This window comes from Drosophila biarmipes, unplaced genomic scaffold (assembly GCF_025231255.1).
Source record: "Drosophila biarmipes strain raj3 unplaced genomic scaffold, RU_DBia_V1.1 ptg000016l, whole genome shotgun sequence".
NCBI lineage: Eukaryota > Metazoa > Arthropoda > Insecta > Diptera > Drosophilidae > Drosophila > Drosophila biarmipes.
In genome coordinates this window covers 1,116,897-1,132,816 of record NW_026114534.1, presented here as the reverse complement: position 1 = coordinate 1,132,816, position 15,920 = coordinate 1,116,897, and the positions used below count along the sequence as shown (strand labels likewise).

General features: G+C 41.0%; 2 non-coding genes and 1 pseudogene across 2 annotated transcripts; all 3 read left to right on the top strand.

Moving 5' to 3' along the window:
* Positions 1-513: 513 nt before the first annotated feature.
* On the top strand, positions 514-2,508 carry LOC122817998 (small subunit ribosomal RNA). The gene has a single exon (XR_006367533.2). It is a non-coding gene; the product is annotated as a small subunit ribosomal RNA (ribosomal RNA).
* A 1,203-nt stretch (positions 2,509-3,711) lies between these two features.
* LOC122818003 (5.8S ribosomal RNA) lies at positions 3,712-3,890 on the top strand. Its single transcript, XR_006367537.1, has one exon. It is a non-coding gene; the product is annotated as a 5.8S ribosomal RNA (ribosomal RNA).
* A 402-nt stretch (positions 3,891-4,292) lies between these two features.
* LOC127011997 (large subunit ribosomal RNA) lies at positions 4,293-13,639 on the top strand (annotated as a pseudogene).
* Positions 13,640-15,920: the final 2,281 nt, after the last annotated feature.

Sequence of the window (15,920 nt, the reverse complement as noted above, 5' to 3'; positions counted from 1 at the left end):
AGAAATTATATAATATATAATAAAGAGTATATATATAAATAATATATAAGTATATATTATTTAAGAAATAAATATAGTAGTAATAATTATATATATACACTCGGTTCTATTTTATATATTACCAGAGACTTATATGGATATATATAGATAAATTTTAAATTTATCGTCAAAATACAAATGATTAACTCAATATCTTATATTGGTTAAACAAAAATTGTACATGCGTGGATACAATATATTATGTATGTCGAACAAAAATGATATTTTAGAATGAAATGTGCATATATAAAGAAAATATATGAAAAATAAATATTGTGTTTATAAAGAATATGATTCTTTTTGACATCAATAAAAACTTGTTATTATTAGTGGCGAAACAAGTATAAATTGGAAAACAAACGTATACGAATGCTATATAAAAATGGCCGTATTCGATAGAAATAAAATCTATAACAACATATATATTGCTAATTTCTATTCAAAAAATATGAATGAAATATGAATAAAAACATTATTCTGGTTGATCCTGCCAGTTGTTATATGCTTGTCTCAAAGATTAAGCCATGCATGTCTAAGTACACACGAATTAAAAGTGAAACCGCAAAAGGCTCATTATATCAGTTATGGTTCCTTAGATCGTTAACAGTTACTTGGATAACTGTGGTAATTCTAGAGCTAATACATGCAATTAAAACATGAACCTTATGGAACATGTGCTTTTATTAGGCTAAAACCAAGCGATCGCAAGATCGTTATATTGGTTGAACTCTAGATAACATGCAGATCGTATGGTCTTGTACCGACGACAGATCTTTCAAATGTCTGCCCTATCAACTTTTGATGGTAGTATCTAGGACTACCATGGTTGCAACGGGTAACGGGGAATCAGGGTTCGATTCCGGAGAGGGAGCCTGAGAAACGGCTACCACATCTAAGGAAGGCAGCAGGCGCGTAAATTACCCACTCCCAGCTCGGGGAGGTAGTGACGAAAAATAACAATACAGGACTCATATCCGAGGCCCTGTAATTGGAATGAGTACACTTTAAATCCTTTAACAAGGACCAATTGGAGGGCAAGTCTGGTGCCAGCAGCCGCGGTAATTCCAGCTCGAATAGCGTATATTAAAGTTGTTGCGGTTAAAACGTTCGTAGTTGAACTTGTGCTTCATACGGGTAGTACAACTTACAATTGTGGTTAGTACTATACCTTTATGTATGTAAGCGTATTACCGGTGGAGTTCTTACATGTGCTTAGATACTTGTATTTTTTCATATGTTCCTCCTATTTAAAAACCTGCATTAGTGCTCTTAAACGAGTGTTATTGTGGGCCGGTACAATTACTTTGCACAAATTAGAGTGCTTAAAGCAGGCTTCAAATGCCTGAATATTCTGTGCATGGGATAATGAAATAAGACCTCTGTTCTGCTTTCATTGGTTTTCAGATCAAGAGGTAATGATTAATAGAAGCAGTTTGGGGGCATTAGTATTACGACGCGAGAGGTGAAATTCTTGGACCGTCGTAAGACTAACTTAAGCGAAAGCATTTGCCAAAGATGTTTTCATTAATCAAGAACGAAAGTTAGAGGTTCGAAGGCGATCAGATACCGCCCTAGTTCTAACCATAAACGATGCCAGCTAGCAATTGGGTGTAGCTACTTTTATGGCTCTCTCAGTCGCTTCCCGGAAAACCAAAGCTTTTGGGCTCCGGGGGAAGTATGGTTGCAAAGCTGAAACTTAAAGGAATTGACGGAAGGGCACCACCAGGAGTGGAGCCTGCGGCTTAATTTGACTCAACACGGGAAAACTTACCAGGTCCGAACATAAGTGTGTAAGACAGATTGATAGCTCTTTCTCGAATCTATGGGTGGTGGTGCATGGCCGTTCTTAGTTCGTGGAGTGATTTGTCTGGTTAATTCCGATAACGAACGAGACTCAAATATATTAAATAGATATCTTCAGGATTATGGTGTTGAAGCTTATATAGCCTTCATTCATGGTGGCAGTAAAATGTTTATTGTGTTTGAATGTGTTTATATAAGTGGAGCCGTACCTGTTGGTTTGTCCCATTATAAGGACACTAGCTTCTTAAATGGACAAATTGCGTCTAGCAATAATGAGATTGAGCAATAACAGGTCTGTGATGCCCTTAGATGTCCTGGGCTGCACGCGCGCTACAATGAAAGTATCAACGTGTATTTCCTAGACCGAGAGGTCCGGGTAAACCGCTGAACCACTTTCATGCTTGGGATTGTGAACTGAAACTGTTCACATGAACTTGGAATTCCCAGTAAGTGTGAGTCATTAACTCGCATTGATTACGTCCCTGCCCTTTGTACACACCGCCCGTCGCTACTACCGATTGAATTATTTAGTGAGGTCTCCGGACGTGATCACTGTGACGCCTTGCGTGTTACGGTTGTTTCGCAAAAGTTGACCGAACTTGATTATTTAGAGGAAGTAAAAGTCGTAACAAGGTTTCCGTAGGTGAACCTGCGGAAGGATCATTAATGTTTTAATATCCTTACCGTTAATAAAATATTTGTTTATATTATAATAAATACATTATAGTATTACAAATAAAATATGAATTGCCAAAATGTATATGAGATCTATTATAGATCAAATGAAATTTCGAACAAGCAAATCGAAATAATGCAAATATTAAAATTATATATTGTATTTAATACATATGAGAGAAATTAATAAGCAGCCAAAGCAAACAAATAAAAATTCGAACAAGCAAATCGAATTATTAAAATAATAATATTAAATTATTATTGTATATCCTTACCGTTAATAAAATATTTGTTTATATTATAATAAATACATTATAATAATACAAATAAAATATGAATTGCCAAAATGTATATGAGATCTAATATAGATCAAATAAAATTTCGAACAAGCAAATCGAAATAATGCAAATATTAAAATTATATATTGTATTTAATACATATGAGAGAAATAATAAGCAGCCAAAGCAAACAAATAAAAATTCGAACAAGCAAATCGAATTATTAAAATAATAATATTAAATTATTATTGTATATCCTTACCGTTAATAAAATATTTGTTTATATTATAATAAATACATTATAGTAATACAAATAAAATATGAATTGCCAAAATGTATATGATCTAATATAGATCAAATGAAATTTCGAACAAGTAAATCGAAATAATGCAAATATTAAAATTATATATTGTATTTAATACATATGAGAGAAATAATAAGCAGCCAAAACAAACAAATAAAAATTCGAACAAGCAAATCGAATTATTAAAATAATAATATTAAATTATTATTGTATATAAACACAATTAAAATACTGTGTGTATATGGACCATAATATACACGCGTTGCGATATGTATTGTTCATCTCAGTTATGCGCATACATTGGATAATGCAACAACCTAAAATGTACAATGTTGTACCTGGTTTTATACAGGTTAATGTTTTATATAAATTTCAATTTATATCGCTAAAAAAGTATTAATATATATACATATATATTTATTTACAATAAATGCAATTTAAAAAGAAATACTTTGATATATATTGGTTATATAAAACTAAGACATTTCGCAGCATTCGTTTTAGGTATAAAAATAAATTTATTGAAGGAATTGATATATGCCAGTAAAATGGTGTATTTTTAATTTCTTTCAATAAAAACATATTTGACAAAATTAAGAAACCAATTTATAAAACTCTAAGCGGTGGATCACTCGGCTCATGGGTCGATGAAGAACGCAGCAAACTGTGCGTCATCGTGTGAACTGCAGGACACATGAACATCGACATTTTGAACGCATATCGCAGTCCATGCTGTTATGTACTTTAATTAATTTTATAGTGCTGCTTGGACTACATATGGTTGAGGGTTGTAAGACTATGCTAATTAAGTTGCTTATACAAATTTTATAATGAAATTTTATAAGCATATGGTATATTATTGGATAATAATAATTTAATTATTTTATTCATAATATTAAAAAATATATGAAAAACATTATCTCACATTAGTAAATAATTTGAATGTGAAAAACGAAGAGAAATATTTTCTTTTTCAATCAAATGATACTGAGAAATGTCTAGCATAAAAATTTATCTAGAATTGTCTCTTATTAATGATTAGAAAATAGAAAACCGTTGACAATATTATTGTTCTTCGTTGATTCGTTAAATCAAACAAATGCCATTTATATACAGATATTATTAATATAACGAATTTAATAAAATGTTTTATCATTATATATAAAGAATTAATTGCATATAAAAGTTATACACAACCTCAACTCATATGGGACTACCCCCTGAATTTAAGCATATTAATTAGGGGAGGAAAAGAAACTAACAAGGATTTTCTTAGTAGTCAGTTCAGCACTAAGTCACTTTGTCTATATGGCAAATGTGAGATGCAGTGTATGGAGCGTCAATATTCTAGTATGAGAAATTAACGATTTAAGTCCTTCTTAAATGAGGCCATTTACCCATAGAGGGTGCCAGGCCCGTATAACGTTAATGATTACTAGATGATGTTTCCAAAGAGTCGTGTTGCTTGATAGTGCAGCACTAAGTGGGTGGTAAACTCCATCTAAAACTAAATATAACCATGAGACCGATAGTAAACAAGTACCGTGAGGGAAAGTTGAAAAGAACTCTGAATAGAGAGTTAAACAGTACGTGAAACTGCTTAGAGGTTAAGCCCGATGAACCTGAATATCCGTTATGGAAAATTCATCATTAGAATTGTAATATTTAAACAATATTATGATAATAGTGTGTATTTTTTCCATATAAGGACATTGTAATCTATTAGCATACCAAATTTATCATAAAATATAACTTATAGTTTATTCAAATTAATTTGCTTGCATTTTAACACAGAATAAATGTTATTAATTTGATAAAGTGCTGATAGATTTATATGAATACAGTGCGTTAATTTTTCGGAATTATATAATGGCATAATTATCATTGATTTTTGTGTTTATTATATGCACTTGTAGGATTAACAATGCGAAAGATTCAGGATACCTTCGGGACCCGTCTTGAAACACGGACCAAGGAGTCTAACATATGTGCAAGTTATTGGGATATAAACCTAATAGCGTAATTAACTTGACTAATAATGGGATTAGTTTTTTAACTATTTATAGCTAATTAACACAATCCCGGGGCGTTCTATATAGTTATGTATAATGATATTTATATTATTTATGCCTCTAACTGGAACGTACCTTGAGCATATATGCTGTGACCCGAAAGATGGTGAACTATACTTGATCAGGTTGAAGTCAGGGGAAACCCTGATGGAAGACCGAAACAGTTCTGACGTGCAAATCGATTGTCAGAATTGAGTATAGGGGCGAAAGACCAATCGAACCATCTAGTAGCTGGTTCCTTCCGAAGTTTCCCTCAGGATAGCTGGTGCATTTTAATATTATATAAAATAATCTTATCTGGTAAAGCGAATGATTAGAGGCCTTAGGGTCGAAACGATCTTAACCTATTCTCAAACTTTAAATGGGTAAGAACCTTAACTTTCTTGATATGAAGTTCAAGGTTATGATATAATGTGCCCAGTGGGCCACTTTTGGTAAGCAGAACTGGCGCTGTGGGATGAACCAAACGTAATGTTACGGTGCCCAAATTAACAACTCATGCAGATACCATGAAAGGCGTTGGTTGCTTAAAACAGCAGGACGGTGATCATGGAAGTCGAAATCCGCTAAGGAGTGTGTAACAACTCACCTGCCGAAGCAACTAGCCCTTAAAATGGATGGCGCTTAAGTTGTATACCTATACATTACCGCTAAAGTAGATGATTTATATTACTTGTAATATAAATTTTGAAACTTTAGTGAGTAGGAAGGTACAATGGTATGCGTAGAAGTGTTTGGCGTAAGCCTGCATGGAGCTGCCATTGGTACAGATCTTGGTGGTAGTAGCAAATAATCGAATGAGACCTTGGAGGACTGAAGTGGAGAAGGGTTTCGTGTGAACAGTGGTTGATCACGAGTTAGTCGGTCCTAAGTTCAAGGCGAAAGCCGAAAATTTTCAAGTAAAATACAAATGCCAAACAAATATATATATTATATAAAATCTAGCTAAATTAATATACTTGAATAATTTTGAACGAAAGGGAATACGGTTCCAATTCCGTAACCTGTTGAGTATCCGTTTGTTATTAAATATGGGCCTCGTGCTCATCCTGGCAACAGGAACGACCATAAAGAAGCCGTCGTTTTATAGCCGTACTACCATGGAAGTCTTTCGCAGAGAGATATGGTAGATGGGCTAGAAGAGCATGACATATACTGTTGTGTCGATATTTTCTCCTCGGACCTTGAAAATTTATGGTGGGGACACGCAAACTTCTCAACAGGCCGTACCAATATCCGCAGCTGGTCTCCAAGGTGAAGAGTCTCTAGTCGATAGAATAATGTAGGTAAGGGAAGTCGGCAAATTAGATCCGTAACTTCGGGATAAGGATTGGCTCTGAAGATTGAGATAGTCGGGCTTGATTGGGAAACAATAACATGGTTTATGTGCTCGTTCTGGGTAAATAGAGTTTCTAGCTAACTTGTTCCCGGATAGTTTAGTTACGTAGCCAATTGTGGAACTTTCTTGCTAAAATTTTTAAGAATACTAATTGGGTTAAACCAATTAGTTCTTATTAATTATAACGATTATCAATTAACAATCAATTCAGAACTGGCACGGACTTGGGGAATCCGACTGTCTAATTAAAACAAAGCATTGTGATGGCCCTAGCGGGTGTTGACACAATGTGATTTCTGCCCAGTGCTCTGAATGTCAAAGTGAAGAAATTCAAGTAAGCGCGGGTCAACGGCGGGAGTAACTATGACTCTCTTAAGGTAGCCAAATGCCTCGTCATCTAATTAGTGACGCGCATGAATGGATTAACGAGATTCCTACTGTCCCTATCTACTCGTCGGTGTTAGATTGCTCGTGCGAACAGACGTGTTTTCCGTACGCTCCGCGAGTGTAGCCAATATTGACTGATAGAGACCAGATACGAAGCTAGAAACAGCACGAAAATTCGTGTTTTGTGCCTGCGAACCCAGTGCGCGTGTTTTCCCTGTGTAAAAGTGGTGAAACCGGGTGAAATTGGGTTTTTCCCATTGGAAATTTTCCATTGCGCCACGTGTGTCACGAGAGAGGCGCTCTCTTGAGAGAGGAGTTAGGCTTATTTAGGCACATTTTGCCTAAAACAGCTGTGCGGTTTGTGTCATCGCTAAACTTTTATCAGCTGATAGAGCTTTCCGACCAGCTGATAATAAAGGGGTAAGTCCTTGGTGGAAAAGCTTTTGGGTTGGAACTGCCGATAACCGGCGGATGGCGCCACCCAAAATGGATGTTGGAGATTCTGGCAGTGAGAGTGCTAGTAGTAGGGGAAGCAGTGGGGGCAGAGGACGACCCAGAGGTAAGCGCAATAAAGCGCCGCTGAGGGACGCCTCTAGGTGCAAGTTGATGGCACTGGATGCAACTGCCGCTGACACTGCGACAGCCCCTGCCGCTGCCGCTGCCGCTGCCCCTGCTGCTGCCGCTGCCGCTGCGCCTGTCGCTGCCCTTGCCGCAGCCCCTGCCGCTCCCGCAGCCCCCGCCGCTGCTGCATCCTCTGCTGAACACGAGAAGACCTTCGTTGCACCAGCCAGTCCTCTAAAATCCTTCTCGGATAGGGAGTGGAGAGGTAATGGTGCCGTCGCTGCCGAGATGGGGGACATCCGATCGGAGATCGGTAGGATGTTCATGGTCTCCTATGCCAACCCGGCCACAAATGTGAAGGTGCAGTCCGTAGCCAACCGCTACGAGGAGGTTGTTGCAGCCCTCCTTATACGGATTGGAGTGCTTGAGGACCGCCTTAAGAAGCAGACACCGGTTGCCTCGGCCGTCTCATACGCAGCCGCCGCTGCTAGAGGCGCGCACCTTATCGCCTCACCTGCTGCCCCTGTCGCCCCCTATGCCCCTGTAGCCGCACCGCGGAAAATCCGGGAGACCTGGTCGGCAGTCGTTGCATGTGATGATCCGGCCTTATCAGGGAGGCAAATTGCGGACAAGGTCCGCAAAGAGGTAGCGCCTGCTTTGGGCGTCAGAGTGCATGAGGTGCGAGAGTTGAAGCGGGGCGGCGCGATTATTCGCACGCCATCGCAGGCGGAGATGTCGAAAATCGTTGCCTCCGCAAAATTCGCTGAGGTGGGCCTTAAGGTGTCCAAAAACACTGCCGCAAAACCCAGGGTGACGGTACAGGATGTGGACACCACTGTGACGCCGGATGAGTTCATGATGGAGTTAAAAGAGAAAAACTTCGAGGAGATGTCGCTGAAGGAGTTCCAGAAGGCGGTAGTCCTGGCGACCAAGCCCTGGTCAGCAGCTAACAGCGCCACTATAAACGTGACGCTGGAAGTAGATGATCAGGCGTTGGCCGTTCTCGAAAGCGGGAGGGTGTATATCAAGTGGTTCTCTTACCGCTGCCGCTCTCAAGTGCGCACCTATGCGTGCCACCGATGCCTTGGTTTTGACCACAAAGTCAGCGAGTGTCGGTACGCTAGAGAAAACCAGGTCTGCCGCCAGTGCGGACAGAACGACCACGTCGCGGCGAAGTGCAAAAATGCGGTGGACTGCCGTAACTGCCGCCATAAAGGGCTACCCTCGGGGCACTATATGCTCTCGGGTGGATGCCCGATATATAGCGCTGTGCTAGCCAGGGTGCAAGCTAGACATTAACATGTTCAGCTTCATCCAAGCGAATTGTGGTCGAGGCCGTTGCGCTGTCATCGAGCTTGCAAAGCGGATGAGAGATGCTGGCCACCTGTTCGCACTCATTCAGGAGCCCTATGTGGACGCAGGCAAGCGTCTCACTGGACTCCCTGGAGGCATGAGAATCTTCGCTGACAAAAGGAAGAAAGCTGCCATCATCGTGGACGACCCGTCTGCCATCTGCATGCCCATCGAGACATTGACGACGGATTATGGAGTGTGCGTGAGTGTCACAGGAAAATACGGCACCATTTTTCTGTCCTCCGTATACTGCCAGTACTCAGCTGCCCTGCAGCCCTACACTGACTACCTGGATACGGTTCTGCTGCTAGCCAGCAGGACACCGACAATCCTCGGACTTGATGCGAATGCGGTTTCCCCGATGTGGTTCAGCAAAACTCCAGCTAACTCTGGAGACCGTCTGAATCGCGAACGGGGACAGCACATGGACGAGTGGATCATCGCAAGCGGTGTCTGTGTGCTTAATACGGCCAGCCAGGTGTTCACGTTCGATAATCACCGCTCCAGAAGTGATATCGACGTGACCTTCACCAACGAAGCAGCGCGTGTGTGGGCAACATACGAATGGAGAGTTGACTTCTGGGAGCTGAGTGACCACAACATCATCACTGTTGAGGTTACTCCAGATCCAAGCAGTACCGTTGAGAGCCTAGCTCCGGTACCGCAATGGAGGCTCTCCAATGCAAGTTGGCGAAGATTCAGAGTAGAACTAAGGGATGTAGCTGAATGTCTCGAGGAACTGGAGGAATCGCCGTTGGATGATCATGTGTCAGCCCTTCGCTCCATCGTACACGAAGTGTGCGACAGGGTAATAGGGCGCAGGATACCTGCAGCAAGGGGAAACGTAATATGGTGGAATCCTGAACTGAGTACCAAGCGCCAAGAGGTCAGGAGACTGAGGCGCAGGCTGCAGGCAGCTCGTCGGAGTGGCACCGGCGATGTTGAGCGACTTGCCGCTGGATTAAGGCTTGCCTCAGGCCAAAGGAACAAAACTGGCGGGACTTCGTGGGACGGCACAAGGATGATCCATGGGGGCACGCCTACCGAATATGCCGAGGCCGGAAAAAGACAACCGATCTTGGATGTCTTAGGTCGAACGGCGCGCTACTTACGACATGGCACGACTGCGCAGATATACTCCTCCGCAACTTCTTCCCTGTTGCGGAATCCACAGTGCGTGAGGGTATAACTCCTGCTGCTCCACCGACCCTCGAAGCCTTCGAGGTGGCAACCAGCGTCGCGAATCTGAGAAGCCGGCGATCGCCGGGAATGGACGGCATCACGGGTGGGATCGTCAAGGAGGTATGGCGTGCTATCCCTCAGCACCTGACGAAGTTGTACTCTCGATGCCTCTCGGAAGGATATTTTCCTGCCGAGTGGAAACACCCGAGAGTGATACCGCTGGTAAAGGGGCCAGATAAGGACAGGAGCGATCCTGCCTCTTATCGTGGCATATGCCTTTTGCCAGTGTTCGGAAAGGTGCTGGAAGGGATCATGGTGAATCGACTGAAGGATGTGCTACCGGATGGCTGCAGATGGCAATTTGGATTTCGGCCTGGACGCTGCGTTGAGGATGCGTGGATGCACGCTAAAAACACCGTTTCCACCAGCCGCGAGAGAAGGGTGCTGGGAATCTTTGTTGATTTCAAGGGTGCCTTCGACAATGTTGAGTGGAACGCGGTGCTGGATCGGCTTATCGACGTCGGCTGTCGAGAGATAGACTTGTGGAAAAGTTATTTCTCCGGTCGAAGTGCCAGTATCATCAGCAGTTACGAAGCGGCCACAGTGTCGGTTACACGGGGCTGCCCGCAAGGGTCCGTCAGTGGTCCATTTATTTGGAACCTACTGATGGATGTGCTGCTTCAGCGCCTGGAGCCACATTGTGCTCTGAGCGCGTTTGCAGATGACTTGCTACTTTTCGTCGATGGGAATTCCCGTGCCGATCTGGAGCGAAAGGGCGAGCAGTTGATGGACATCGTGGGAGCCTGGGGAGCTGAGGTTGGAGTGAGTGTGTCAACCAGCAAGACGGCAATCATGTTGCTGAAAGGGAATCTTTCAGACACTAGGAGACCGACCGTACGGTTTGCTGGAGCAAGCCTGCCATACGTCACCAAATGCCGGTACCTTGGCATCTTAGTCGGCGAGCGGATGAGCTTTCTCCCGCATATCTCTGCTCTCAGAGATCGGCTGGCTGGAGTTGCCGGAGGGCTAGCACGGGTGCTCCGAGTCGATTGGGGGCTCAGCTCCCGTGCTAAGAGGACGATATACAGCGGACTCATGGTCCCCTGTGCACTCTTCGGTGCCTCGGTCTGGTACAAGGCGGCGAGCAAGGGCAAGTCCTTAAGACTCCTCACCTCGTGCCAGAGGACCATCCTATTAGGATGCCTACCGGTATGCCGCACAATGTCCACGGTGGCACTGCAGGTGCTTGCTGGTGCTCCTCCAATGGATTTAGATGCTCACAGGATGGCAGTGAAGTTTAAGCTCAGAAAGCACGTTCCCCTGGACGAGAGCGACTGGCTCTATGGACAGGACTTGTCTGTGTTGGACTGGAAATCCAAGATGGCTCTGCTAGACGAATGTCTGCTAAATGAGTGGCAACTCAGATGGGACCAAGCGGCTCACGGTTTTGTGACTCGCCAGTTTTTCCCAGAGGCAGCGTTCGTCTACAAGAGGAAGGACTTTGTCTTCACCTTAAGAGCCGGATTCTTGCTGACAGGACACGGGTCGTTCAACGCTTTCCTCCATGGTAGAACCCTCAGCACCACAACCGCATGCTCATGTGGAGAGGAGAGTGAGGACTGGCTTCACGTACTATGTGAGTGCCGCCTCTATAGCGATTTGCGTGACTTGGATGCCCTTGGCATTGTTCGAGTCCAAGAACGATGGAACGTCGCAGGAGTAGTCGAGACCCCAGAACGGATGCGTCTCCTAGGAGCTTTTGCTGATGCAGCCTTCTCGAGGCGTAGGATGGAAGCGACGAGGGATGAACCGCAGGCGCCGGGACAATAGTCCCAAAACCCCCTTGCCGTGTGGCAACGGCGAAGAATACTGCCACAGCTTGTCATTGCTTGTCGTAGGAGGCGACTAATATGACATGGTTGCCCCATCCGAGCTTGTCGGAGCTGAAGGGGTGAGGCCCACCGAGCCTGAAATTTCGGTGCCACGGGTTGAGTGGTTCTCCAAGGCTACTCATTGAGGTCGGCCCCCTAGTGGGAGTTTCGTGGTGGCTGTGGTTGACACCTATATCGCGGGTAGAGTCCCCGGGCTCGACGTGGATGTTGCGTTAATACAACTCGGGTGCTGCGACCCAAAGAACAGTAGAGATTTTAGATAGATCTCGCCCCTATGCAAGGGGGAGTGCTTGCCCGACAAGCAAGTACTTAAATTGCTACTGGGATGGTTGCTATGTACATAGCTATAGCTTCTAGTCCAGGGCGTTGGTTTGGCGCTTAACCCAGACCCTTGCATTATATACTCCCTTGTGGGTATATTAGAATGCCGTGGCTGTAATCCCTTCAGTGCGGAACACGTCACGTTAAATAAGTTCGGAGGGATCCGAGACACACCTGTCCCTATCTACTATCTAGCGAAACCACAGCCAAGGGAACGGGCTTGGAATAATTAGCGGGGAAAGAAGACCCTTTTGAGCTTGACTCTAATCTGGCAGTGTAAGGAGACATAAGAGGTGTAGAATAAGTGGGAGATATTAGACCTCGGTTTGGTATCGCCAATGAAATACCACTACTCTTATTGTTTCCTTACTTACTTGATTAAATGGAACGTGTATCATTTCCTAGCCATTATACGGATATATTTATTATATCTTATGGTATTGGGTTTTGATGCAAGCTTCTTGATCAAAGTATCACGAGTTTGTTATATAATCGCAAACAAATTCTTTAATAAAACGGTGCATTTATGTATTTTTGATTTGAAAATTTGGTATAACTCCAATTACTCAGGTATGATCCAATTCAAGGACATTGCCAGGTAGGGAGTTTGACTGGGGCGGTACATCTCTCAAATAATAACGGAGGTGTCCCAAGGCCAGCTCAGTGCGGACAGAAACCACACATAGAGCAAAAGGGCAAATGCTGACTTGATCTCGGTGTTCAGTACACACAGGGACAGCAAAAGCTCGGCCTATCGATCCTTTTGGTTTAAAGAGTTTTTAACAAGAGGTGTCAGAAAAGTTACCATAGGGATAACTGGCTTGTGGCGGCCAAGCGTTCATAGCGACGTCGCTTTTTGATCCTTCGATGTCGGCTCTTCCTATCATTGTGAAGCAAAATTCACCAAGCGTTGGATTGTTCACCCATGTTAGGGAACGTGAGCTGGGTTTAGACCGTCGTGAGACAGGTTAGTTTTACCCTACTAATGACAAAACGTTGTTGCGACAGCATTCCTGCGTAGTACGAGAGGAACCGCAGGTACGGACCAATGGCACAATACTTGTTCGAGCGAACAGTGGTATGACGCTACGTCCGTTGGATTATGCCTGAACGCCTCTAAGGTCGTATCCGTGCTGGACTGCAATGATAAATAAGGGGCAATTTGCATTGTATGGCTTCTAAACCATTTAAAGTTTATAATTTACTTTTTAAACGACAATGGATGTTATGCCAATGTAATTTGTAACATAGTAAATTGGGAGGATCTTTGATCACCTGATGCCGCGCTAGTTACATATAAAAGCATTATTTAATACAATGACAAAGCCTAGAATCAATTGTAAACGACTTTTGTAACAGGCAAGGTGTTGTAAGTGGTTGAGCAGCTGCCATACTGCGATCCACTGAAGCTTATCCTTTGCTTGATGATTCGATAATAAAATTGCATAATTTATTTGTTGTGTTGAACTTCTTATATAAAGTTCAACCAACAATCTATTTGTATGCATTGATTGTTTGCTTGGCTTTGTGGCGAATTTTTAATCCTTTATATATTACATTCCTAAGGTCTAGATTTTCAAGTAAGAGACCAATTTGATTAACATATCAATATAAGTACAACTCGACCATCTAATAATAACAATATGAATCGTCATCTTATTAGTGACGCGAAGATTGGCAAACATATAATATAAAAATATTCCTAAGGTCTAGATTTTCAAGTAAGAGACCAATTTGATTAACATATCAATATAAGTACAACTCGACCATCTAATAATAACAATATGAATCGTCATCTTATTAGTGACGCGAAGATTGGCAAACATATAATATAAAAATATTCCTAAGGTCTAGATTTTCAAGTAAGAGACCAATTTGATTAACATATCAATATAAGTACAACTCGACCATCTAATAATAACAATATGAATCGTCATCTTATTAGTGACGCGAAGATTGGCAAACATATAATATAAAAATATTCCTAAGGTCTAGATTTTCAAGTAAGAGACCAATTTGATTAACATATCAATATAAGTACAACTCGACCATCTAATAATAACAATATGAATCGTCATCTTATTAGTGACGCGAAGATTGGCAAACATATAATATAAAAATATTCCTAAGGTCTAGATTTTCAAGTAAGAGACCAATTTGATTAACATATCAATATAAGTACAACTCGACCATCTAATAATAACAATATGAATCGTCATCTTATTAGTGACGCGAAGATTGGCAAACATATAATATAAAAATATTCCTAAGGTCTAGATTTTCAAGTAAGAGACCAATTTGATTAACATATCAATATAAGTACAACTCGACCATCTAATAATAACAATATGAATCGTCATCTTATTAGTGACGCGAAGATTGGCAAACATATAATATACAAATATTCCTAAGGTCTTGATTTTCAAGTAAGAGACCAATTTGATTAACATATCAATATAAGTACAACTCGACCATCTAATAATAACAATATGAATCGTCATCTTATTAGTGACGCGAAGATTGGCAAACATATAATATAAAAATATTCCTAAGGTCTAGATTTTCAAGTAAGAGACCAATTTGATTAACATATCAATATAAGTACAACTCGACCATCTAATAATAACAATATGAATCGTCATCTTTTTAGTGACGCGAAGATTGGCAAACATATAATATAAAAATATTCCTAAGGTCTAGAATCTTAAGCAATAGACCAATTCAACTAAGAGTTGACATATAAAAATATGTTCCTTTTAATGTTAGCAAAATTTTATCGTCACATACTGTTAGTGACGCGAACGTTTTTTTCTCCATGTTTATATGAATGTTTATTCAAAGGTAGAAAGGCAGGATCGTTATTTTATAAGTGAAGCGATAAAAAAATATTATGCAATAGGACATCTATTTATAAATATTTTTAAGTCTTAGAAATTCAAGTAAAGAGATTCAAGAAATTCATTCAACTTAGAGCGCACATATAATTAAAACTATTCCTGAGGTTTAGAAACCAAATTAAATAAAGAGGACATATAAACGTATGTGGTATTTTGATGGTAGTAAAAATGTATCGCGATATTATTAGTGACGCGACCAATTTTTATACTCTTTGCTCCATGTGCAAATATATCTAGTGTTTAGATAGTCAATTAAAAATGACAATTTTAACTAAAAGACTTAAAAAAGTGTTTGTCAAACTTATAATTTTGTCAATACTATATAAAACGCCAATCATATCCTTATAAAAGTAAATACGGTATATGGTTATAAATACAAAACCATATATAAATAAAAAAATGAAATCGTATGTATATGGCTTATAGGTATAATACCTATAAGGCATAATAATGTATAATATTAGCAAATATACATATAAAAGTGCATAAATTGTATAGATATGGCATAAAGAAGGCATTTATGAGAATAGCTAGTAGAATTTGCCCATACACTACTAGCGAAATGAGATATTTATACCTAGTGAGGGCGGCACTAGTACTATAAATTGTGGCAAAATAAATCTTATGCAAATGCATAGGATTTTGTCAATACCGTACAAAAAACTAAGTAAAACGTATGGATATTGAAAAATAAATGGATTATATTCATAAAATACGAATATTTCTTGCATTCTCTTGTTATACGAGAGAATATCATACGGAGCGGGCAGCCCCTAGTATAGTAAGCAGTCGAATGGGAGACAGCGTGTCCAAAAAC